This window comes from Varroa destructor, unplaced genomic scaffold (genome assembly GCF_002443255.2).
Source record: "Varroa destructor unplaced genomic scaffold, Vdes_3.0 BEIS01000004.1, whole genome shotgun sequence".
NCBI lineage: Eukaryota > Metazoa > Arthropoda > Arachnida > Mesostigmata > Varroidae > Varroa > Varroa destructor.
This window is the reverse complement of record NW_019211457.1, coordinates 43,489,666-43,516,341: the sequence shown is the minus strand read 5'-3', so window position 1 is coordinate 43,516,341 and position 26,676 is coordinate 43,489,666. Positions and strand designations below refer to the sequence as shown.

Here is a 26,676-nt window from a genome sequence, read left to right as displayed (position 1 = left end):
TATATATATCGGAATGACTAGCTTTGAATAGATTTGATGCGAGGGTATACTGGAATAAAATACCGTAATTGGCCAGTAGCCGACGATGAGGGGATGTCGTCATTTGCAGACAGGAAAAATAGACTTATCATAACAACGATAATCATAATCAGTAATGGCGCCACAAACTATTTAAAAAATTTATATTTCATGTCCGTTCATGCTCGATGCACAGATTCATTAAGCTCGAGTACGAGCGGGCTCAAACTGCCCGTTAAGGTCGTTCTTGATCTCCACAATGGGTCAAGCCTTGAAACCCATTCAAAATAAATTCGCTTTATCAATGCGGTCATACTTTGCGTTCCTTTCACAAATAAAAAGTGTTTGGCAAATAACATAAGATTTTGCACATTGTAATGTCTCTTCTTATTTATTAATCAAATACGCCAATTGGCCTGAGCGATTGTAACCCAAGTTAAAACTTTGCTCCTCCTTCAGATTTGGTCAACGTCAACTAATTCGTCTGTGGTTATATGTCTCTGGTCTATGTGCGAGCAGGTCTATCGTTGCCGTTAGCTGCTGTTTAATCGACAAGTTACATACAACCGAGCACTATTTGGCCCAACGTACTAATCAGCTGATTCTACGACTTATCTGTTTTATAATCATGGTATGAATATTAAGCCCCCAGAACAACTTTATAGAAAAGTCCTCTGATGGTCGTGCTCATTCGCCAGACCTACGTACGAACTTCACAATTGACGCAATGGATTGCGTCACTGATTTCGAATTCGATTGCTGGTCGACAGGCAGAATAGATCCTTTAGAGTGTCTCATCGGCCGCGGGGATCTTTAATGGAAAGGCTGATTACGGCGATGACTATAGGATAACGTTTCGTAGAACGAAGAATTTCGAAACACTGTAATTAATGCAAATAGTTTAATCATGAAACAGTTAACGGTACATATAATTTTTCGTCTTTATGCTCTATCAACGGGATAGGAATTCGTTATGGCATAAGCTGGGCAATTCTCACCTTTTTGATGTCTATACGTACATGTTGTCTCCATATATCTAGTTGGCTTGCTGCTTGCGTAAAATCGTTAACATATTTCTAAACTTGACATTGTATCTGTAATCAACTATAATTATAGGTAATATAAGTTAAAGAAAAATAAATCATTCACTTGTAAAGACTACTCAGTCAACATCAACTTATAATTCAGTGAGGAAAATTGCGCACTAAACTTGCGCGTTGATCTATCGATTGCGCAGTTCTTAGAATCGTACTGATGAGTCGTGAAAAACCTTTTCGCTCGATTATCCTAAGCTCTTATGGAGCTAAAGGAAAAGTGTAGGAAGGAAAGCGCTAGACATCTTGGAATCGGCTCCCGATCGGAGTTTCGGATTGCGAGAGAACCTGTACATTTAAAATAGCCTCCATTTAGATAGGTCTTGAATTAATTCACACTTGGTAAGACTTGGGCTGAATGTAAACAACGAGCTAAAAATTGGTAGAATATATTACGCGTATTATGTAGAACATAACATTGATTTCTATCTAAACAAAAATCTATCTTGGTCGTATATTAACTGTTATTTAATAAAGCTGTTTCCAATCAATTTGAAAGCTTACCCGAACGACAAGAGCGCATTCATTATTTTTCGTGTCTGTAATTGAAAGGCCGTATTGTTACGGACGTCGGAGACACCGTCTTTTGGTGTCGGTATGAAGCGTTGTACACGTTTGTAATCAAACAGTACCAGGTTGCGGAACGAACGCTGTGGCATAAACTGATCTTCAGTATTACGGAAGTATTTAGTGGACAGAATTCTATTTGCGAATCTGGGTCATTTCCGGTCCCCTAAAGTAGGTGGTTTTTTTTTGAGCAAAGATAGTTACGAGCAAACTAGCGTTCCGGTAGGTTATCCGAGCTATGGACGGTGCATTTGCGTACAGCGGTCTGCGTTCTCTTATGGTTTTTTTTTTACGTACAGTTGGTGTAAGTATGGCGATGTCATCCTATTTTGAACGAATTAGCATTCCAACTTGTGCCGATACCGTCTCCGGCTGAGCAACGAGACCGAACAGCTAACCCATGATTGATCTCGCCTTCGTGATGGATTTTTGTCGATCTTTTCGGGTGAAAGAATAGTTTGTCCTTGGCGATGACTCTACAGAGATACTGTCATCACGCTATCTTGTAGGGAAGTGCATTCAAGACGACTCTTCGTTTCAGTAGTTGTTGCCAGCAGGATTAATCAGACGCGCGACCTGTTAGGTGTGCTTCGAAGACTTTGCTTCAACTATAAGCGTATTTACACCCACGATGCCGTTCCGTCAGCTACCAACGTTGGTTCGACTCTAGTCACGATAAACGACCGTATAATCCCACCACGGCAGATGTAAGCCAATAGAATTTTGCAGCAATCTCTGCCTTCTGCCTACATTGTGGTGAAGCCGAAGTTGTAACCACTACAGTGCCCACCATAACTGCGATAAGAGTTAGCTGTTGCCGCCGCGTCTACGATTGCTTCTGTCATGCAGGAACTATTCATATCATTGCTGCTAGTACCACTGCTGCTAATGCGTCTATCAATAACCAATAGACTATATTTGACTCATCATACAGGTGGCATGGCGGGTACAGGCAAGCCGCGGCTAGCAACCGCCGAGCCACGACCTCCGAAGACCCCGACGGGGTTGGATTCCACAGTGTGATTCCCGCTGCTGTGAGTTGTCTTTCCGTTGATCCGGCTCCAGCTGACGCGTTGCTTCCGGCCAAAGAAATTTTATCAAACCATCCTTTTCGACAAAGACGTGTCTGTTTTTTCGTTATTATTTCGCTCTTATTTACCGCTTCCTCAACGGAACGCACTCTTTCTGCGTTTTATTCTAGCATCTCTCCTTATTTGCCTTCATGCCTTTATTTTCTACGAAGACCGTAAGAGGCTCTCTAAAACTTTTTTAGATTTTTTCCTGTTTTTCTCTTAGACTTCCGATCTTCTCATCCCTACCAGTCACGTTTGCCGCTACTTAGTTATTGCTAGTCGTCGTCGTCGTCATCGTTTCATATAGCCGGTAACTGTGCTAAGGGCAAAGTGGCTATTATGAGGTTATCGTCGGTAAGTGACAGCGGGCTTCTGGGGACTAGCTCTGAACAGACAGAGACTACTGCAATGAAAGATAGAAAGCAAAGCACTGGCAGGCTATTGTTACAGCTTAGGATTCTTGCTTTACGTATCACCTATCTGCTTACCTAGGTAGCTAGCCTCGTGCAGTCTGCTTTGCACCTTTGCCATGCTCACTTATTTTCTTTAACTGTGAACGGAGATTCTATCGGATTACCTGTCGACGTCCCAAAGGGCTAGAAATAAGCATAACGTCAAGGGCGACTAGATAGATTGACTGTGTTCTGGTATAGTTCTCCATTTAGGCGAAACCTGGTGATTAAGCCTCTTTTGGTCCAAATCACTTAGCTGGGTTTTCTTATTCGAGTCAAACTCCTATAATAGGTGTCCCATTCATATGAACATAGAGAAGTAGCTGTGCAGATAGTTGACATGTAACTAGTAGTTTTGCAACAATTAGCTAGCGAGACGGACGTATAAGGTAACCTGTGGCGCTATTTGATTTTGCCGGACTAAAATCTTTTGTCAATGCATAATCAGTATAGTGCTATCATTGTGATTGTTTGTTGAAAGAAAAATAACCAAGGCGATGGTACATGCTTTCGAACTTACAACGTGGTTTTTGTCAGACAAATTAACTTGTCAAGCAGAATTCAGATCTTGACGAATCGAATACTGATGAAGCACATGAATGTCTGTTACAAATACGGGGGACCGACGTACGGTTTTCATCTGATAATAACACTTCCGCAGTCCTTGAATTTACCAGTGATCGTTTTTCACGCGGAAGGCCAAACGATATTCGCCTGCTATGATGCGTATTTTTTTTTTTTTTTTAGAAGACGGTTAGAGGCAAGGTTACCTGGTGAATGAATATCGGGCCTTTTTTCGTGATAGAATAAGGTGATAAAAGCCTTTAGGGAACCGAGTCGAATGCCGGGCCGTGCTCAGGACTATTACAAGAGCATCCCTTCTATGTAATAGATGTTTGACAGAATAACTATTGAAATGCGCAACTCGAGAGAGAAATGTAGTAGGAAGTAACTTCCTTTATGGGCCATGAATTCTCGAAGAGTTGAACCAACACGGAACAATTTTGATCGGACACCGATTAAATTATACGATATTTTTTGCCCCGATAGATTCACTCCGAACGAGCCTTAAAATAAAAAGAAAAAACCATGAAATGTTAAAAATCGAACAAAACTCAAATCAAATTGTAGTACCACTTTGCGTCTATGACAAAATTAATAACTTTTAGTGAACTTTTGCCCATTTGTATGTATTCTCCGAATTAACGGCATAGAAGATCACATATTCCGATTTAGCGCATAAAGATACAAGCTCGAATTAAAATCGCCCTCTCGTATAATTTGTCAAACGTTTTTCTAAGTATCATTAGTCTTCTACCCCCGTTTTTTATCTGATTTGAGCGAGATAGTATCCTCTCTTCGAAGAGACGTCGACCAGCGACGGCTCCTGAGCTGGCGCGTCTGATGAACTGATGCTGTGCAAGCAACATGTTCGTATGGCCACTATTTCTTCTTCGGCAAACGTAGCACATTATGTTTGGGTACTTCGCCCGCGCTTTCTTAAATGAGCATCACGCCTCATCAAATCATTCGAATATCTCCATATATGGTCCTCAGTTGAACTCATCTAACGCCGAATTTTCCTTGGAGAAGAACGCATCCTGACGTACCGATTCTTCTCAAGGAAAACTCTCGCCTTCAAATTCTGCAACGTACTATTATTCGTGACGTTCAGGTCGTTCAGTACGTGGGCCACGTAGTTCAGCTATCTCCGGACTGGTTGACCCGCTGCTCCCTTGGTCAACCGTGGCTAAAAGCCCGCTTTCTTGAGCCACGCTTTAATTCTACTCTTATTAAATGTCGACTTCGAAATCCCGTTGACTGCTCCACTTATTCGATTGTTGCCTTTATAGACGACTCCACATAGTAGATCTTGCTACGGCTAAGTTGAAGCGGACCAAGTTGCCTGGCTGGTATTAGTTAGCACGAGCGAGAGCTTTGCGAGTACCCACAAACGAGGAATATATGCGCGAGAGAAACAGAAGTTCTAAACAGATTGGCATTGACTTTACAGGGAGCCGAGATATCAGTATTATTGTATGTTACATATTAAAGAAACTTTCACAGTAATTAGCCTATCTAGTAGGGCAACCATTTTCTAGTGGGTTATTTTAAGATGGACTTCGTGACTTACCATTAAATTCTGCCGCTGCATCTGAGCAGCGCATGCGTCCAGCGTGAACTAGTCGTTATACCGAATAAATAACTAAGAAGTTCTTCTTTTCGTATCCTATAAGGTGTATAATACAAGTTTCACACACGATACTTCGTCAGCAGTAAATCGCTCATAGTAACTTGGCAATTTCCGTTTCATAACATAACGATTATATCCGTCTTGGTTTATTCTGAGGTGATGTTCTAAATACGTCTATAGCTCGTATATGAGATCAGCTCTTTTTTTTATAGTCATGTTAACTTATTCCTATTTTGCATTACGGTAAGTTAATATACTATTATATTGGGGTTGCTGAAGCAAACGATTTAAAGCTGAAAACGATCCAACTTGTAGTTATCTTTGGTTTATTTCTTCCTTGAATTTTATTTACTACATTGCTGGGCGTGTATACCCATTATTGATGTTCACACAAAACAGCTAAAACTTATACGTTATATACTTTACCACTGTCATGTGTCTAGCGCGCTACTTATTTATAAAAATGGTATAGCCTCGCGTAAAGCAAGTTATTATAAATTCTACGAATTAAGTCCGCAATTACTCAGTTACCAGTCAACGTCAAGTTTTGAGCATCAGGCCTACGTTAGCTTCATTTCTACCTTAATAAAGATGACTGGCAGTTAAAGTATAATTAGTAGAATAAATTAACTTGAATAACTCTGTTATGGCACTGCGGCTATGCGAAATTTCTTTCTGAGGACGGTTTTTAGTTTTTTTTTTTTGCTCACTTATATTTGTTTCGGTGAATATTAATATTTAAACCAGGAGAATTAATTATATTTGCATGTAGCTATAGAAAGATATGCCGCTCTTTTAAATTGTCAAACACCTATCTACAGTTAAATAGAGCAGTATTAACATTTATAGGAAAAATACAATTTTCCGATAGCTATAAATCAGTTTGGGGCATTTCAAAAAAAAAAAAAAATAGACCCTCTTCCTTTGTTAATCGGGCATAAATTTCTGGTTAAATTTCTAACTGTCGCATGCACTTTCCGATCGGTTGTAACCTCCTTTTTTGCTCCTTTGTGGCGAAATCCTGAACTAAATTTTTAAACACGCAGGTTATAACGTTTCCAGAGAAACCTTACACACAACTTAATTAATATAGCAGTTCGCCAAATAACAAGAGAGTATAGGCGTTGCGTTTGTTTATGGACACCTGTTCAGACCACTATAGCGTCGTGCGTCTGTCGCAAGTCTCAACCCACCCTGTTCCTATTGTTCCGGGAACAAATCAGATCGATCGATCGCGTCACTTCTCGTTGGTGGTGGTTGTAAAAGATGTCAGCAGCTTATACAACCGAGTGAGGCTAATACGACTGAGCCATTCGTTCGAGTCCGTTCGGCTTTCGGCCGTCAACTCCCCTTTTGATCGACCGCCTAGCAGCGGTAGTAAGCTTCTATTCTAGCCAAAATAAACATCACCGTGCGGGTAGCTCGATACATATATGAGAACATTAACCCATCTGTCAGTACCACAACTTCTTTATACCTGTACGTAACCGAAGGCAATATTAGGTCAAATATATATTGTAGAAGACGTAGATTGGCTATGTTGTTTAAGGATATGGACCCCGTGTTCCATGGGACATCGAATATTCAGGACGGATATATTGAATCAACCCCATTCATTCGTAATACCTGTATTGAGGATCAGTATAGTTAATATAAAGGAGTTCTTCTAATCGTAGAATTAACATGGCATCGGTTTTACTATTGCCGATGCATTGTTATTACAGAGCACGAGAAACCAGACTTATAATAAAGAGAGCTAATAAACCTTAGTATGCTATATCTATGTATATATGTAAACTTAACTGCACTATAATTGAATGAAAATTAATTATGAAAAGTATTTGTATGACAACAAACTTATCATATTTTACATTAGAATTACCAGTGTTTAAGAGCTTGTTGTTCGTTTGAAGGTGCATAGACACTCGCTGTAACATCCTTTGGTTCGTTTGGGTTGAACAGCTTGAAATAGACCCTTTTGTTGACTTAACGTTTTATTTTTTCCGTTAGGCCATCTGACGACATACCCTTATTCCTCCACTAGAGCCCCCCAAAGTCTTGCAAATTGAAAATGCCCCTTTAGTGCCGGAGCTAAATGATAATTCGCTGTTGATCGAGTTCTGCAACGCGCCTATCTTCGAACTGGCCTACACCTCGATTTCTATTAATGGAATTTTACTTTAGGTGGCGCTTAAAATTTAGAACCGATATCTTCATTACCTAATGAAAAATTTCATTAGGTAATGAAGAATCATCGCGTTGCCGACAGAACTAGTTTGTAGACCCATGCCCATTTTGACCTGTCTGGCTTCGTGGTTTGTAATTTATTTGGTAGTAAGCATTGCGCACTCAAGTCTGCTCCTGGACTCCAACTTAAGTTCTCTTTTTAGCGAAGTACAGGTTACAGACTGAGACAGTCGAATAGCTCTAAGGACCGCTTGAGAAATGCCTTGGTTTCCAGTGGCAGCACTGCACGCAACCCGAATATTATTCGAGACCAACGATGATGTGCTAATAGATAAATGATTAGCGCCTTTATAATGGCACTATCACCCACAAAGTTCGCGATGGAAGCAATCTGTGTTTCCATCTTTATGCTGGGCGGTGCTGACAAAAGGGGTGAATTCATACCACAGTAGATATGGCTGCTGCAGGAACTTACGTTTGTGGGGAGCCATCTGACTCTAGGTTTATTAAGAGTCACTTGCGAATTGCTCGTCTTCCTTCGTCTACTTCCTGAGCAAACTAATGCCTTTAAAAAATTATCCATACACCTTGTACATTTTTTTTTACATTTACACAAAAGAGAAGGTAACTTCACTATTAGTAGGCAAAAACGAGTGCTCTACACTCACTTGCTTTAGCCTTCATATTGTCGCAAATTTGTTTATTAGAAAATACCATTTTATATATAGTTTAGTAGTTTGACGAAACGCAAGACGTTGAAAGGCTAACTCCTCTATTCATTTAAATCTCAAGCTTCTTCAGATCCGTAGATCGAGGCGAAGGGTGTCTCCATTAGAGGAACCGGCGAGGCCACAACACGTTCCACGTACGTCGTTTTACCTTTCCACTTGCGATTGGTGGTAAACGCTACGAGCATTGACGCCTTCAGAGTCAATAATTTACTCCGCAATTTGCTTATCTCTATTACCAGAGTTGACTGGTCGTAATGTGATTTGGCAAATGGTTAGCCAACGATTCGATCAAAATTTAATGGAACACTCTCAATGTTCCTGTAGCTATCAACTTTCTTTGCGTAGTCAGGACAGCCGAGAGATGTGGACTGGTGTTAGGAGTGATTTTTTGATACATAGATATACACATAATTTTTCTCCACGGGCAGATGATTACAAACGCTTCTTCAAATACAGCATCTTAGGTCTATGCATCTAAGTGCACGCGATGGTCCCAGCTCAAAGATTAAAAAGTGAGAAAAGGACACGCACTACGATTCGAAATTCAATGATGCTCCGTATATATCATCTATATGCATTTACAAAAATAATAATTACAGGCTTACATCGGCTAAACGTCAACCCGTCCTAGACCTGTGGGGCTATGCTTACCTGCCTGTTTGCCAAGCCTACAAATGTTACCAACAATTTCATGACGAACGAAAGTGTCTTAAATCAACAGCGCGTCTAGCTCTAGAAAATATGCAAGATCGAGATAAAAAATACTAGTATTCCATAGTTATCAAAGGGCTTTCATTATGAATAAACGCATAATCGCTCAGCCATTACTAAGCAGTATAACGAAAATGTTTGAAGAAGATTTCGAAGTGCTGTTTATTTAAAAACGAAACCTAAAACTCATCCCAAGTCTGGGTTAACAGGGTATCCAGTATAATACTGCACGGGGTCACACGTCAATACTTATATCGTGTTTTTTTTTTGTAGAAAAACTCGATACCTCTGTTCCTTCACCAGTAACCAGCCCGATGTGACCCTTTTTTCTCCCTGAAGCTCAAGAAAAAAAGCACGAGGGCAGAGCTAAGATTTGCTTTTTCGATTGAGTTCGAACGCTTGTTCTAACAACTGGAAAAGACAGCAGCAGTCATACATTAAATCGGGGCGGGTAACTTTCATTGGCATGACGAGGCCTTGGACAATAGTTTGGGTAATTCAGCTGCATTGACATTTTTGAGCTGGTTCTTTACATAGTGATTTCAATAACATTCTCAGTAATGTATAAACTTCATCCTAGTCTTTGATTTGCTTATGGTAATGCAATTTACGTATGGCCAGACACCGCCTGAGGTGGAAGCTATCTAATAAAAGGCAATGGTTCGATTGGTTCCGTGGAGATTACACCTGGCTAATCCTCCACTTCTACATTATATAGCATTCCACACCAGCCTGGATCTTATTCTAATAGTGATACGAGCTCATGAAGGATAGTCCCAGATGCCATCAGATCAGTTGACCGAGGTCATCGTATCTGGGTTTTCCCGAGCACGTCAGACGAGCTGCGTTCATCGCAAGATCGAAGTTCCGTCTGAATCCGGCCGCGCAGGAACGTTTTCCATGCCTGTGAATCTAGCTACTCCTACTTTCGTTAGTTGTATTTCTTTTCAAATTATTTCGTTCCTCCTTTCAAATTATTATTCCTTTGGTAAGCACATAACTTTTTTTTCAGCAATTCATCGATAAGATGTGCCGTGCCGTACAAAGCCTCGTAAGTCCATCTGCCAACGAGGCCTTGACGCTTATGGATATGTACCTACCTCTAGTGCTGTAGAGTATACTAAGCATGTGCCAAACGCCTCATAGTTTTTCCTGTCTGAACAGAGAATACACATTAGCGAAGAGGCTTTTCGTATTATAAATAAACATGCTTGTAAGTGGCCGCGTTTGGTTAAAATTTATCTGAAAAAAAGAAGAGAGCTTATCTCCAGGTCTTTTTAGTGTTTTAGTATGCCCCGTTCTGATTTAGTTGCTCTTCGTTTAATTTAATAAAAAAACGTGCTGTATTTATTATTTACATAAATCCATGCCGCTTGGCGAAGCCTCTGTTCAACTGAAAAACTTGAACCGGCTATCTCCGATGACCTAGTCGTCTCAGTTATCAGAGAACGAATGTTTAAATTCAACGAATATTGGCCGTTTCCAAGACATTCAGTCGCGGCCTCTATAGGCCATCCTATCGACGAGGCAAACAAGGACGATTTTATCTATATGAGTCGATACCTTAAACGTGTTGATGGAACACATTAATCCGATTGGACATGCTAAGTGAAGCATGTTAGCGTATTGAAAAACATTTTTACAGAATTCTGATAAAACCTTTTGTATCAGTTTAACGCGTCAGGAGAATTTTGTGAAATTTATTGCCCTATTGGGTTTGTTTACTTTTTAGCTCCGATAGACGCAAAATAATTGTTCCAAAAAAAAATTATTCTTAATAAGCGCAACCAGTATCGGGAAACGTAGGAACCTTGATATTTGCTCTGCTCTAGGTCTGTCGTGCGAGGATGACTATAAGTGTAGAGTAAGTGCAAATGTTACGCTAATATTACCTTTGCTATCGTAGTTGTTTTCTCTCAATAGGCAGGAATAACTAACACGCGGGTGTAAGTACCAGGGAGGATCCTTTGGCATAAGGCCTCCTCCAGTGTTCGAAGAGCTTTTTTGACAACATTGTAATATAGCGTAACTGAACTCATGCACGGTTAAAGCAATTAGGCTTTCTTAGCAAATAAAATGTCTTCTTCATTGGTAGACTTTGCATATATTAAAGCATAAATAATAATGTTTTTTTCGAAAGATCGACCAACAAAACTATGGCATTCAGCTTGCCCAAGTCCGTTTATTGCTTAATGTTAGCGACCTGATACAGATTTTACGTGGCTAGATATGTAGAAGTGAAAAGAAAACGTCGACCTTGTTTTCTTTTTTTGCTTTTCGAAGGCCCAATGTTTTCCGCCGTACTTCTCTCGTTTAGAATAGGAAAACGTCGTAAGTTCTTAGTAAAGTTCCAAAGCTGCACAGGCATAAGCGATGACCGCAGCGCAATTCACACTCCCTGTACCGCGATAATATCCCTCTTGCTAACAGCTAGCTATTTTTTTCTTACCGATAAACCTTTAGCGATATAGCACTTTTTGTCATACACGAAACGAGTTGCCCGACAGTCGCATTTAGCATCACATCGTTTACCAAAACCCTTTCGTGTTCACGGACACGTGTCTGTCTTGGATTTGTTGGTTTTCGCTTGTGACCAGTTTTACTTGCTATTCCGAATTAGCTCGGCACGACGAGACAACATATAGACCAAACAGCCAATCACCCTGTGCACTGCTCCCGGGCAGTTTCTTTCACTCGTTCTTTCAATGCCCAATTCCGCTGTGCTCTGCCCTTACGTTAAACTGGGTAGACCCGAATTCGAACGCAAACCAAGCGTGTCCTTTTTTGTAACAGAACACACCTACACTGCTTTTTGTTAATTCCCATTCCCACCAAGTTTCAGCCTGCCTCTCATGGTGGGCCGCCTGCTCAGTCTTTATAAACTACAGGCAGAACACTGCACTACGCAAGATATAAATTTTAACCTTTACTAGAATGGGTTTCTTAAAACGATAAGCTCTTCGCTTCTGTTATTTTTTTTCTAGAATGGCGAGTTGTCTTAGGAAACAGACAACCACAAGTTCTCTTCAGGCTGCTTTTCGTGTCCATATTCTTGTTCCCACATGCTACATATACTAGACGAATTCTACATACATTTTACATTAAATCGCTTGCGTATCGCGTTGGTGATATAATTTTCATTCAATTAGTAAGGAGTCATAAAAACGCTTATCGGACACTTCATTTTTGAGGTTCCAACCAGCTGATTTTATTTGAAGCCAGTACCGTAGAAACTGCCGTACCGAAAAAGGGTATATTTCAAGGATTTCTAGATACCATTGGACAAATCAATAGGCTGTTACATTATTATTGACCTAGATTTAAGCGCAGATATGATTGTCTTGGTGCTCGGACCCATCAGAACATTAACTACGTAGATTGCGTTTGTGCCCTGCAAAACGTTATATATGCTCTGAAAAGGGTATGTAGTTACGCACCCGAAAAAAACGAGAAGATATACTTCATCCATTTAAGAGTCTTCATTAGGTTTTGTGAAAGCTTTAATGTCTAATCGGATCTTTTTATCGATACATAGTAGTGTCGCATATTAGCTCATGTAAGTATTGTTATTCTACTGCAGGAATCAACACACGTGTTTTTATATGCTGATAAGTATCTAACATTTAGAGGTTTTTCATTCGAAAATGGTTGGTTATTTTTTTCTTAGGTTTCTCCCCGGATTTTTACATACTTGCCGAAGTATGTTTTTCCCATAGTTCTTTTATCCAGTTTTTCGTTGTTGGTTCCATGAACACACTCCACCTTTCGTTCCCTACATTTTGGCGTCCTACTTTACGGTTACGATGCTCTACATTATTTTTTTTTGCCGCCCTATCGGTATCCAGGCAGTGATCGAGGCCGGATGGTCTTGGCAGCCCACTGTCAGATGACCAAAGTCCTCTCGGGGTCACTCAGCATGCGTCCCGTCTTGCAAGCATCACTTGCCTGAATGTGCAGACTACGTACACATGTCTATGTATGTATGTGTGTGTGTGTGGATGTGGGTGGTGGGGGGAGTGGTCCTTCTTTGTATGGTTTTGTATTAGAACATACATAGACATGCGTCCCGTCTTGCAAGCATCACTTGCCTGAATGTGCAGACTACGTACACATGTCTATGTATGTATGTGTGTGTGTGTGGATGTGGGTGGTGGGGGGAGTGGTCCTTCTTTGTATGGTTTTGTATTCGTATGTTTTGGTGTTGCTATCCGTGAAGGTCTCGGTAGGAACGGACTTAGTTACAATCGCTGAAATGAACTGAAATTGGCCTAGGCGACAAGACCGTATCGCACAGTCTCGTTGGGTATCACCAATGACATGTGAAAATTCTACCATGAGCTTGCGTCACTACGAGCAAATAAACGTTGTAAATATAAGTGCGCTAAACATCGATATGTCAATGGGCGGGGCTTTACGCTAAAAGTAACTGACACTATCAGCGAAAGTAATATTAAGATCTCAAAAACTGTAATTGCTACCAATATGGAAATTCATGCGGTGGCCGACAAGTAAGCTCGTGGGTTTTTTGCGGCATAGCGGTGAAATGATACATTTTCTTTTGTATACGTGTATAGCACTCATGCACATACACACAAACGGGCCTTAAAGCCAGGCAGGAGACTGACTCCAGTCTAGCCTACATTATTTACGCTCATGTGACGTCGCGTTGAAGAATGGTGGGGCGTTTATATAATTCGAATGAGAAAACCGAGAGTTTGACAGGGAGTTATAGCGAATAAAACGTCAACTTACAATAGCTAACGCACACACTGCTAAGGTTAAGCAAACCCCTCAATCTGTTCCAGTTTATTGAAATATTATAAACCGGGCAGGATTCCAGTCACGCATATACCTGAAGGAGACGGTCACTGTTGCGAGAGATGTTGAAAACTACAGCCATTCCCTACAAACGATGCGCATATCGCTGATAATATCATGCAGTCAATGTTTTAGCGCGTGAACAATTCATAGCAATGTTATTTTTACATAAGCTAATTACTTTTTGTTAGCCAGGGTTCGTAAATCTCTGTTATAGAAAGTGTGTAGAAGGATAAGGTCTTCAGTGTTCTGCCGAAAGGAAGCGTCATTTGATGTATTTAGGTTCGTGTTATGAGGTTACTGTATCAGTTGAACCTGTAGTAAAAGTAACATTTGGAATATTAACGTAACTATAGCTGTTACTGAAGCAGGCTCCATGTTCAGTGAAGAACATGTGGGCTACCGTACATAGGTCGTTGGAGCTGTACGGATGAATACTGATAGCGGTTTCTAACGACGTATTTTTTCCAACGAAGTTTGATCTTGGTCAGGCGATCCCATTAATGGTTTAAGAGCTCATACTCAATCTTAATATAATAGCGAAAGCCGAAAAGTTTGGCTTGTTGCGTAACGTTTGAGAGCGGGTGAGACGTTTCTCCCGTCTATGCTGAAATAGTTTGTGAAACGACCCGTTTGTGAAGCATAAACAGTCATTTATTTTATACAAGAGAAATCGAAATTGCCCCTAGAGCAACGGTCAGGAAAAGTTTCATCAGCTATGCAATTAATTTTCTACGCGTCAAGGTCTAAATTAAACTGACGTTGTTCTTGATAACGGAATAACCCAGTTAAAGTTGGTGGGGGGTTAGTTAGAATCAAGGACATATGCATGGCTTGAACATTAGGTTATCTTTAATAATTACTTGTGCATGTAGTGGGTCATAGATTATTATCTAACCGGAAAACAACATGCAGGGGGCGCCGCTGTAGTGGTTATCAATAATCAAATGCTGCCTTTTTTCTTTCTTTCACTGTACGCGATAGCGGATAAATATGGACAGACGATACGTTCATGGCTCACTAGCCTAGGCTAAACTTGGTTGTATTTTACTTTTTTTTTTTACCGTCCATTTACGCATCTCTGCGTTCGACTCCCGCACAGCACACTCCATTGCAGATGTCGACCCCTGTTTGTTGTCCTGTACAAGTCAGCACTAAAGTTGACGGCCAGCCACGTTTCCACGACTGGCATTATCAATTCTCGCACCGTTATTCGACAATCTAACGGCGTCTCAATATTGAATGAACGGGTTAATGAACCGAAAATTCGGTTGTAGATATACTCTCTATCGTATGTATGCTGTCTTGCTATAAGTCGGCCAGAGAAAGAAGCCGGTCGTAGGAAACTGTGGAAATGGAATAGGCCTCAGAGGCTGTGAGGTCTACTATTGTTCTACAGTTGGCTTCCTCTCCTTCCACTTTGAATCTCGAGCCTATCGACAACACGAATTAGGTCGGCGGTAGACTTTGCTTAATATCCGTCCCAGGTCCCCAAACTGAGGAGAAATACGCAGGAGTAAGGGGTTGTGTTGTGGATATATAGCTGGTCAGCTTTTAATTTGCTACTAAAGCCAAATGTATTAAAACAAACTTGTGTGTTCTTTCTCGGCCGGATATAGTAGCGTAGATAGAAGGGTCACAATTAACTTAATAGAACGCGCAATCACTGACCCTCGGATGACAAATAGAAATGTTGGGTTTGGGCAGGGTAGAAATAATAAAGCGAATTGCTTCAAAATGTTGGTCTTTCATGACTAACACAATTTGACAGGTGCCGATAGTTAGTTATTGTATTCTATGCTAATTATTATAATAGATAATAGGGCGTAAGGATGAACATCACTTCGTATATAGGCTAATTAAAGGGTGCACAAAGTACATTTACTGGAACACATCCGTCTTGATGTATATTCAGATGTGATTTTTTCCGTTAGATCCTCCCGTTACAAGAGCTATGTGTCTTTTGCATGGTTTTCCTTCAGAAGATTCTTTCTCTCTTTTCGTTTTCTATGTCTATTGCAGATCTGGGTTTTTGCCACTTTACCGGTTGTTCGCTTCTATCAGTAATCTTGTACCTTCCGATTTTCTTTCCTCTCGCCGAGCTTGCTGAGCCAAAGTTTTGACAAAAAGACTCACAAGACCATGCATAGCTTCGCGGGGCGACTTTGCCTCTACAAAGCCGGTGAAGATGACGACGACGACGACGACGACGACGACGGCGGCTAGATCTCCTTCTCGTTCGGTACTTAGCTAAGCGTTAGAAAGACCACGAACCAAATGTTGCATTACCCCATTACATAGGCACAATATAGAGCGTCAATTCAATCTGAAATTAACGCAACGAAACAAATGTCTGTATTATGTTAATATAAATTTGGATCCGTTCTTTTACGTGTCAAACAAACATAACAGCACGAGTTTTTCGTATCCGTAATCCGCTAATAGGCAACGGCCCGCTTTAAGAATCGACCAAACGACGCGCGACCTGTTGTAAAGGGTTTATCAAGAGAGCTGCACGAAGCTTCGAGCAGACGAGTGTACTGTGTTAGCTGCTGAGTACTAACTATAAAAGGGTCGCTTTACGAATCACGATGCCGTTCGTCGTATGCACCCGATTAAGGGGCATTTTAAGTTGATTGCAGTTGCTGCCTATGAAAACAGCAAGACCAGAGTATGTAAAAAGCGAATTCAACATTGAAATGCTGTAAACATAATAAACAATTTCGCGGATGAAAGGTCACACCGTAGCCTTCTTCCGTTACTGTTGTATTATGCTCTATGAGCAGGAGCGGAAGTTTGAGATGATTACTTTTTAGTTAGCTTCGAATGCGTGGAGTAAGTACACTTCATCTAAGAGACTTTGCTTTGTAAATATACGTGGTGTTTAGCGCTCCAGTTACTACACGTCACAATTTGCCACGTCATTGTCAGACATCAACCTTTGTAAAGCTTCGTTTAAGCCTACTTCTTCATTTACTTATTATTCGTACTCGCTAAATGTTTTTCTCCACTCAATATATGGAACTTGGACCCATATCAGCATTCGAATATTTCTTGAATTTGCGTTGCAAAAAAAGATTATTTCTATCGATTACCGATAGCAGAATAGCGAAGAAGGCACCTTTTACGAGAAATAGCACTAACGTTAAGGTGTAAGCACTTCTGACATATACAGATATAGACTGTGACACACTGAGGTATCTTTGTTACTACAGGGCCTCTGTTGGAAACGCAACTAATGGTAGCATCTTGGATGCCACAAAACTTTCACATATAATAAGTAAACTATAGTTGGCATAAATATGACTACGACCATTAAGTCGGTAACTTAACAGCTAGATTGAAAAATAGAGGCGGAACAATTCGCTGTATTTCTGAGCCATGAGCTATAGCGTTGCGGTCCATCTCACTGGCGCAAATGAACTAGCTACGCCAATTCACAGTGGACAGAGAAATAAATGGACAATCATAGAATTCAGATACTGCGAAAATCCACAAAAAGCCTCACTGTTGTATTATGCTCGTCTGTAGTATCACGGATTAGAGTGACACCTGCTCATTACATTAACGGGATCCTGGGATCGCCTGGAGAGATGTGGTTCGGGAAACAACAACCATCTAAACTATCTGCCATGTATTTATAAATATATAAAATAGTTCTCGCGATGAAAACAAACAGGTATATAGTGAGCAGATCCGTAGAACTTATCTAGTTACATACATTTAATCATGAACTGTTCACGAGTATTCTAGTTAATCAATCGATACAAATCGCTGTTCAATCTGGAGTACGTACGTCTTTATGTTTTATCTATATTCTTTTTTACTTTTATCTAAATTCAAATGATGTCTTTCGTTCTTGTCTAATTGTTTGATTCTCTTTGACACACACAATTACTTCATTTTTGTACAACTTTATACATTCGCTGGAGTAAAACGTGTTCACCTGACGGGCCCGACGCGTCTGAAGAAACACAGGTCTTGATAAATCATCTTAGGCAAAATCAAATGGCTGTTCGGGATACCGATTCAATATGGTTCGATTTGAAAATCAGAATTTTCATCTAGCAACACCCTTTTGAGTATTATTAACCTAGCAAGTTGTTGATGTGCCAGTAATTTTCCAGTATCCTCTTCCACAAACAAACGCATGCGCATCCGACATATACGCTACCCTGTTGTCCTTAACTAGAATAGCCAACAGCAAGTCAGAAGAAAGACTGTGCCGACGAATGTTCTGCCGACCACTGCTGTCCATGTTCACGTGACTGAGACCGGCATCATATGGATAACGATATCGCCGATTCCGCATTTTATGTTTACGCATATATATGAAGAATAAAAGGCTTAGCTCGCAGATCGGCTGGCATCGGCAACGATTGCCGAATCAGATAATGGAACCTTATCTAACGAAGCTAAGGTTCAAGTGAAAGTTTAGGGGTGAAACGTAGAGCAACCTGGCCACAAACAGTTCAGAGGGTTAGAAACGGATCAGGGCAGCAAACCGTAGCCGGCGTCGAAAGCTACACACCAACTCCAAACTCTAATTTCAACGCAGCTTTTTTTTTTATCGAAAACGGTGGCACAACAGAATGGCAGCAACATGCTTGAAATGAGTTTAACTGTAGCCTGGCTATCAAACGGAGAAAGCGAGAGTAGCGGCTACGATAGTGGCCGCAACTTACAGCCACCTTAATTCTTTAACGTTTTGTTCGTAAATATCGCATTGTCTATTAACGGTTTCTGTTATTAGATTATCGGAATGGTGGGGCAAACCGGAGCCAGAACGTTGCCGGAATCGAAGATGAAATCGGTATCGGGCCCTTGGAAGATGACTGTCTTAGCTAGCATACCAGACCGTAAAACAATTATCGTTTGTCAATGAGCGGATGAGGGGCTAACCTGTCGACCATGGCTAGCATCGAATCTCTCCCAATAAGGTCCTCTTTCTCCACCGTGCTATTTAGCGTAGCATTGGAGCCCTCTGACTTCAGTCAACACTGATCGGCCCTGAAGGGTTCACCAATAAATGCCTCAAAAAGGATCAACGCTTATACAGGGGGAGATAAAAATTTCTACACAATTCTACACAATAATTAAAATTGTATTGTAGTTTTTGTTGAAAAAATATTTCGTATCCGCTTGCTCGTTGGACTCTTGCTATCATCTCTAGCTCTGTTGTGAGTCAGTCTACTTTGGGAAGAGCAGGGATTTCTTTGAGAGAGCCATCAATGAAAATTTGTCCTATCAGTTACAGGTGCTCGTTATTTAATTTGATTAGGATTTAATAACATATCACGCAGTTGCAGACTAGCACCGTAAAGTGCCTAACAAAAAAATATACGCTATAAAAATTGGCAATGTCTAAAAGAAATAGAACAGCTGATAAGCTAATGTATTGACATAATTAAATAGTTAAATATCGTTATTTTGTATCACGTGTCACTCTTGAGTAGCTAAACTTTACTTCGTCAGCTGTGCATGTAGGAGTCTAAAAGGTCGTTACAAGCAATAGTCCCCGGTTGTAACTACCCTGTTCTTCGTCGATTCTAAATTACTCTAAGGCGAAGCTTAAAAAAAAAAAAAAAAAAAGGCGGCAGGTCAGACTTCTTCAAAATTAATTTTGACGTACATACTCCCAGTTATGCACCTGTTAAAAGTCTTCCCTTAGCGCGTCCGCCCCATTTTTAAAAATACGTAACCAATTTTTTGGTCTTTTCATTTGCATCTGGACTTTCAGCACGCAAATTGTAGTGAGCCGTGGAAAATAAAAAAAAAGTCAGGTTGTTTAAGAATGTGAGCTCCATTTCAGTACTGCTGGTGCGTAGACTGCTCGCGGTAAAAACCTCGTATTCGGTGAAGGTTCTATTAGTAGAGATACGGTGAGTTATTGGTTTGGAAAAAAAAAACCGGAAAGATAGCTTTGGATCCGGAAAAGGTCCTTGCGGAAGACTTCTTGTGAGGGAAATAGGCCACTTTTGCGTACGTCGGTCAAATTGAAAAAGAAAGGAAAAAAGATTCAGTGATTACGAAAGGTACAGACGGTTGCTTCTTTTTACTTTCGCGTTGCAATAGCGACCCGTTCTTGCCCGAATTTTGACTTGTAGTGAAAAATGGGTTGCCTATAATAATTACAAACAATCACATTGTTGAGTAGGTGCAACCGAACTAGCGGGACATTACCTTAAAGCAAATATAGGGCTACAACAATGGATGGTGCCTGCTTGGTGGTCCAATATAGGTGTTGTCCATTAGGGCATCATGAGTTTTGGTTCATTGACTACGATGAAAACGCACTCATAACGACTAGAGGCTATAATAAAAGAAAAAATAAAAAAACTTCATATTTTGTAGCCAAGAATAAAAAAACAAAGGCAAACAATTTCTACTGCACGACAAGACCCTACCCCACACTGCAAGAATCGTAGTAGCTAAAATGCAGAAGTTACAACAAGAGGCTCCCTGTCGTTCACCGTACTCGCCAGACATTGCTCATACAGACTATCCCTTCCCTTCAAATATTCACCATGTTTTAATAGGAAGATTTCAATATAATATCGAAATTGTTTTCCGAGACTTCCCGTACGACATACTTCGACAGTAGTGAAATACACGAACTATCATCCAGATCATGAAATGTAATTGATAATAATGGTGGCGCATACATCGATTGATCACAGAAGAACTGGGCCTGTGAAAAAAAACTCGAAAAAATTAGAATTCACTATGTCACGTTTCATAATAAATGGTCTAGTATTATACGTTCAACTCGGACTGTACAACGAATAATTGGGTTATAAACTGAATTCTTTGCTTGCACGTCGTGCACGCCTATATTCTAATCCTAATCCTGTTCTAGACTGCTTTCTCCATTTACTGCAAGTATCCACAGTCGCTTTTCTCGTTCCTCCCTCGAAACACTATCGTTCCCCTAACCCTGACAAACTGTATAGTAATATATGTTTTTTTGTCAATCCTTTGCATAGTGTCTGCGAAGAATTTATATAGAAGTTGGATGTCGTAGCGAGCAGACAAGTAAGTGAGCAATATGCGTATCTCGAATTTGACTTGGCCCTAGTCTACCCAGTACCCCCAATGTTCGCTCGTTCACAGTCAACCAACGATTATTTTCGCTGCTGGATACTCCGCCAGAGGTGCGCGAGAAGGAAATTTCATCTCTGACGTTGAACAGCCAAACGGACCAGCGGGCAGAGGTAGACAACCGTCGGCGAAGGCAAACTCAGCACAATGTCAAGCGTGCGTTATTCTATTTTCTCGGCTAGCCGCTGTCTGTTGCATTTCAGCTTTCCTTGTTTTCCCTTTTCATCGCGGCCATAATCATCATCGCTATCACTGTCATCTAAGTTGTTGTGTGGCGTCGGCGAAATGTTCCGATTTACCTTTTCCATTGTTAACTTCGGCCTGCTTCTTCCGCCGTTGTTTCGGCCTGATGCATTCGGCCAGCATAGAGTGTCGCTGTGTATAGCCCGTTATGTGCCAGCATTTCAGTCTCATCCTGTCGTTGTCCGAGTCCTTCTAGCTACTTCTTTTTCATTCCTCTCAGATGCCACGGTTCCACTCCATCTGTAGATGTCTTCGTTGACCAACGTTGTTGTTGTTGTTAGCCAGCAATGCCACTTTCCAGGCGGAAGGTCTCCGTACATACAGCCTGTGCCATGTAAGCTCTATCTTTCAACTATAGCGACTATAGTTGCGGCCGCACGTACGCTATCATGGTCTTTACGACAGCTACTACGCTGTCATCATCAGTACCACAACTGACATTCAAGACGAAGAATTATTGGCACACAGATCACTATCCAGATGAAGAACAGCAAAGTAAAAGGTTCGTAGTTGCTGTGGGCGGGAACGACGAAATCCTCATCATAACCTACCCTAACGCCATCGTTGGTCGTGACGTGTGACAGCACGATGGCTGGTTGTCGTAGTGTCCTATAACTTGGCGTAGGAGTATGATCCTCTACGATGATTGAGCTGGTAGCCGAGTACGTGTACAGCCGCGAACCTACTTTTCACATTGGAAAGTGATTCCCGCAGTACCACTTTTCTTTTTGCTCGCTTCCTCTGGCTGCATTGGCATTCCCGTTTCTGGTATTAACCTGGCTGGTTCAAATAACGTACTTTGCTCTGGTCCTAAGTGCGATCTACTATGGATATTTATGTCGTACCTACGTTGACTGCATCGCCCGTGTTTGCAACGTATATCGCTCTGCCAAATTCTACTTATATGCCTCTCCGTAAACCCCGGAGCAGACTCCAAATAAAATCGTCGCTTTCAACTTTCAGATTTTCACCCCCGCCGTTTTTCTACGCGGTGACAAATGCTCACGTCTGCGCTGGCTTGATAGCTGCTGGCAGGCACATAAGCCTCTGTTCGTCCCTCGACCTATCTCGTCACTTTGTCACTTACCAATGCGACATGTGGCTACTTATCCAATGCATGTAGTCACATTTGGCTTGCGTCGGTGCAACGTCCCGTCGGCTTATCCGCGTGTCTTAGGCTATTAGTACTGTCGTTCGCTGACGGCCAGAGGAGAAAAGTAAAGGAAAGTAAGCCATTTTACCGGGAACTTTGCAGACCCCAGTGAACCTATGCGGGTACTTGCGTAAAGAGCTCTTGGCGAGAGGGACTGCCATAAATAAAATACGAACGACGCATAGATACAACAGATGCATTGGGACCATGTTTGCGAAAGCATGATCCGCAAGCCCAGCAGGCACAATAAAACTTCGCTGTATAGTAAATACAGTTAAAGTAAAGAGGCCCGTGAAAAATTTAAACGGGGTCGGGGAAAAGGAAGTGTAGAGGAGAGGAATAGGTTTTTTTGTTTATTCAAAAATTACAGGGTTTTCAACTTAGCCGCTCACTGCATCGCGCGATAAATCGTAACACGTACTAGCTTTTATAATGTGTTCATAACATTCATAGATCTATTCAGCAGTCGGTCGGTACTAAGAAGAAAAGCTTGGAAGAGAAAAAGCCAACTGGTGGACGACATTTATAACAAACGCTATGAGTTGTAAAGACTGTCCGCTCAATCGAAACCGTTGAGTCAAATGAAATCATTGAGAGGAGAAACGACAAAATGGGCAATCTGGAATGCAGTGTTAACGGTATTCTACAAGGTCTGGCGTCATCATTTATGCTGTCATTAGGTGTACAAATACACCACAGAGAGTGGAATATCGTATTCTTGCCAGAACAGAGCATTATGAAATCAAGCCAGCTAAACATGCCGATTCCGTTGCCCGGCTCGTACTGGAATACGAGAGCTGTCCTGTGTTGCGTTAAACGGAAAGAAAAGGGCCTGAATACTATATTCGGTTACATTGGCTACAACGAAGCACCTCGGGGTAACAACAGCACGATGCGAGCACCATTGGCATTGCCGAACTAGGGCACTTTTAGTGTCCGGCAAATAAACGACTAGCCAACCGAGAGAATATATTGTACGCACATACGAACCCCGCCTTCCGTTCCGTACAGAAGATCTTACTCACGATACAACGTAAGTAAAATCCAGCACATCGTACAATTGGCATAATTATACAGATTGATTCAAAAGTTGCCATGCGGTTTATGCGAACAGCCAAAATGATAGTTGCCGTTTCTAGGGAGCATGTTTGTAGTGAAGTTTTCAACTTGCAGTTTGTAGACAATGGATACGGTAGAAAGGCGACGTGATCTGAAAACGGATCAGAAAGCGTCTAGGCGAGTACCATCTATCTGTTCGTAGTTTTGCTTTTCGTCAAATTCATACACAATTACCTAGTGAGGGTGTTGAACGTCTAACACATTATTGTGTGTCGTTATAGAAGTTTTACCTCAATGCAAGGGTAGGTATATCTGCCTATATTCTAATCACACACTTTTAGGTTACACTGGTATCTATTAAATTACTCGAAAGGACTCAGCATAAGATTCAACGGCATGTATTTTCTAAAATTGCATTTTACAGCACAGAGTTCTGATCCGCTTAGACTCAGCGGAACGCTTTACATTCGAAGGGACGTCTCGCAGGAACTTCAAACTTGCATAGATTATGTAAGCGGCACACCCAGGATATTATCGTTGTCGCAAATCGCTATGACTGGTACCGTTTATCCACTTAATACGTACATCATTTTTCTGCATGACTTACTGCACGTATTATTTTAATATATGTGTAATTGATCTAGTATAATACGTCAACATCCCTAAACGATGTTAACAGGTAAGGATCTTTCCCCTAAAGGGAAAGAGTGTTAACAGGTACACTAATGAGAACTATAACGTCTTATACACCTAAAATATATATCACAGGCCGATGAGTATTGTTTTTCGTAGTTATTTAATGCTTCGCCATCTTTCGATGTTGTTAGGCAACGACAGAGTTGCAAGGTTGACACGACTGGATCTATCCACTCGTAAAGGCCATGATGCTATTGATGAGATCTTAGATGCACTGACCCAGCGTTAATTCTCTTCGAAACCAACGCCGTCCTGTGCTCCTTTCGCCGTAAAGCATAGAGCCAATATATTCTTATTCTCGCCATGTTCCGTAGCGCATAGTGAACTGGTAAGCGTACGGGAGGCTCTGCTGTTCCGAAACCTCGACCGACTCATGCTAGTCGTTAGCTTACTAGTCAAGAAAAGATCTTACGTTATTTCTCGAAGACAGCATCGAATACGCGATGTGGTCCCGTCAACTATTGCTCTTTACTGTTGCCCTCCAAATATTGCGCTTGTTGACCGCCGTTAGTTGCTGGAAGCATCCGAAGGTTTTAGCTACAGAAGAGAAAAGGCCATCCGTTAAACATGCTATTACCAAAAACGTTGCACGTTAAAAGTATCTAGACAGATAATAGAACTGGCCCTGGAACTGGGTCGGGAAAAAACTGTGTGGACTGATAGTAGGTTTTTTTTTTTACTTTGACTGTTAGCTAGCGCATGAAAAAAATAGTCTGTGGGTCGTTAATTGCGACCCGTTGTGGGTTAAAAAAGATTATCACCAGAGATTGATAATGAGTCGTTGTGAAATACTCTACAGAGGTATAATTTGCGTGAAGGTCACATACATAGTAAAGGAACGAACATAAGTCGATTGTCCTACAGCTAACCTGTATAATTATTGTGGGTGGTCATGTAGGCTTGGTCTGTGTAGCAGCACGGCTTAAGGTGTAAATAGGTCAACTGATTGGATACTGCCACTAAGCGTTGACGCCAAAGACAAAATGGCTGTCTCGCTTGAAATGCTCGGCATTTGAACCTGAAAATAGTCTTTTCAGTACAAATGAGACCTTTACTGATAGAGTAATAACGGTTGGCATTAAGAACAATTAGTTAATGTATCCGGAAACTGCACAAACCTATATAGAATATTTTCTGTCCATCGTTGTTTTCGAAGATTCCATCCTGAGCGTTGGAGAGCTTGTTTCAATATATTAACCTTAATGATCCGCCCAAGTGAGGTTCGGTCGTTTAAACGCACGAGCTTGCTGCTATGCCGCGCACATGAAAGAAGAATCCAAAATAAATCATCAAAATCATTGAAGACTGCAAACTGCTAACAATGTATTATAGCGATAAGCGTGTGCGAACATGGGTGCTTTTTTGTGGCACCGCCTCTTGCGGCAATAACTGCCCTTAGGGCGTACCTGTGATGTAGTTTTGCGCTGTACTTAGACCGTATCGCCACACAGTAATGATCCTTTTACGGATATCTGGAATACTTACTATTTTCTGTTTTCTCCGGACGCGTGACTACGCGGTTTTCTAGACATGATCTATGATATTGAGATCAGCTGGACTAGCAGACCACAGCAACACCTCAACATTATTGGCAGCCAGTAGGCTAATAATAATCTAAGCTTTTTGACAAAATGCCCCATCGTGCTTGGAGGCGTAGTCACGGACAGGGAACTATTCCCACTGTGCTCCCCTCAGCATACTGCCCCTTGCTCTAATACTCCCTGTGCAAAATGTATCCTCCCAATGTTTTACCAGAAGTTATACATTACAACTTCTGATGGACTTTCGGCACGATACAGTTTTCGGAAAATCGTTTGCCAACACCTCTAAAAGCATGATGGGCATTTTTCTGGGAATTTCAAAATGAGATTTGCCAGTTTCTCGCTTGGTTTACTTAATGAAGATGGGCTCGTGTTATTCGAGTATTCAACAGAGATTTCATGAGATCTATTCCCCTGAACAGTCTTCCTGAGTCCGCGGCAAAACGTAACTTTCAGCACGGTCTTTCATTCTGTTTTGGAGGACGTTATACGGGGCCAGCTTATCTTTTTGGGGCTCGTAAATAATCACATATACCTCCCACTTCACAAAACATTTTTTTTATCCGTTGCAAAACAGAGAAGATTTAACGGCAGCCCAATAGCAACGTTGACGGCGGTTGTATTCTGAAAAAAAAATGAAACACTTTAACAGCATTATGTAAATTTTTTGACGAGGCAAGTTGCTAATCAGTGGCATGCATCTGCACACTTTACGTAAAAATTGCCAAAAATCATCAGAAAATACTCAGATCACTTAAGCTCACTGGTGTCAGATAGAACACACTGGCTGTTCATAATCAATCACAATTACAGCGGGTTATCATGTCTACAATCGCTGAGATACGCTCAGTTTTACATGTTACATCGTTTGCCACCAGCTTAAACATACTTGCCAGTGTCTTTGGCGACGTATGTAGATGCTCATGTAAAATAGAACCGTAACGTTTTCATAAGCCAAAAATCATCTGAAAATATTTCGAAAAGATAAAATTAACTGATTGAGTATATTTCAGTTTGTTTAATTGATGACTCTATATA

The 26,676-nt window shown here is 41.1% G+C and overlaps 1 protein-coding gene across 18 annotated transcripts in view; it reads left to right on the top strand.

Annotated features, from left to right (window-relative positions):
• mAChR-A (muscarinic Acetylcholine Receptor, A-type) overlaps nt 1-26,676 on the top strand; it is a 272,404-nt gene that overhangs the window by 95,674 nt on the left and 150,054 nt on the right. For 3 of the 18 annotated variants that reach the window (XR_015326107.1, XR_015326104.1, XR_015326103.1), the window contains 2 exons: nt 15,868-23,375; nt 23,826-23,960. The exons of 11 other annotated variants lie outside the window; for them this stretch is intronic. The gene's annotated coding sequence lies outside the window, so the exon portion shown is untranslated. The remainder of the gene's footprint in view (nt 1-15,867; nt 23,376-23,825; nt 23,961-26,676) is intronic. 4 more of the 18 variants (XR_015326106.1, XR_015326108.1, XR_015326105.1 and 1 more) reach the window with 4 other exon arrangements.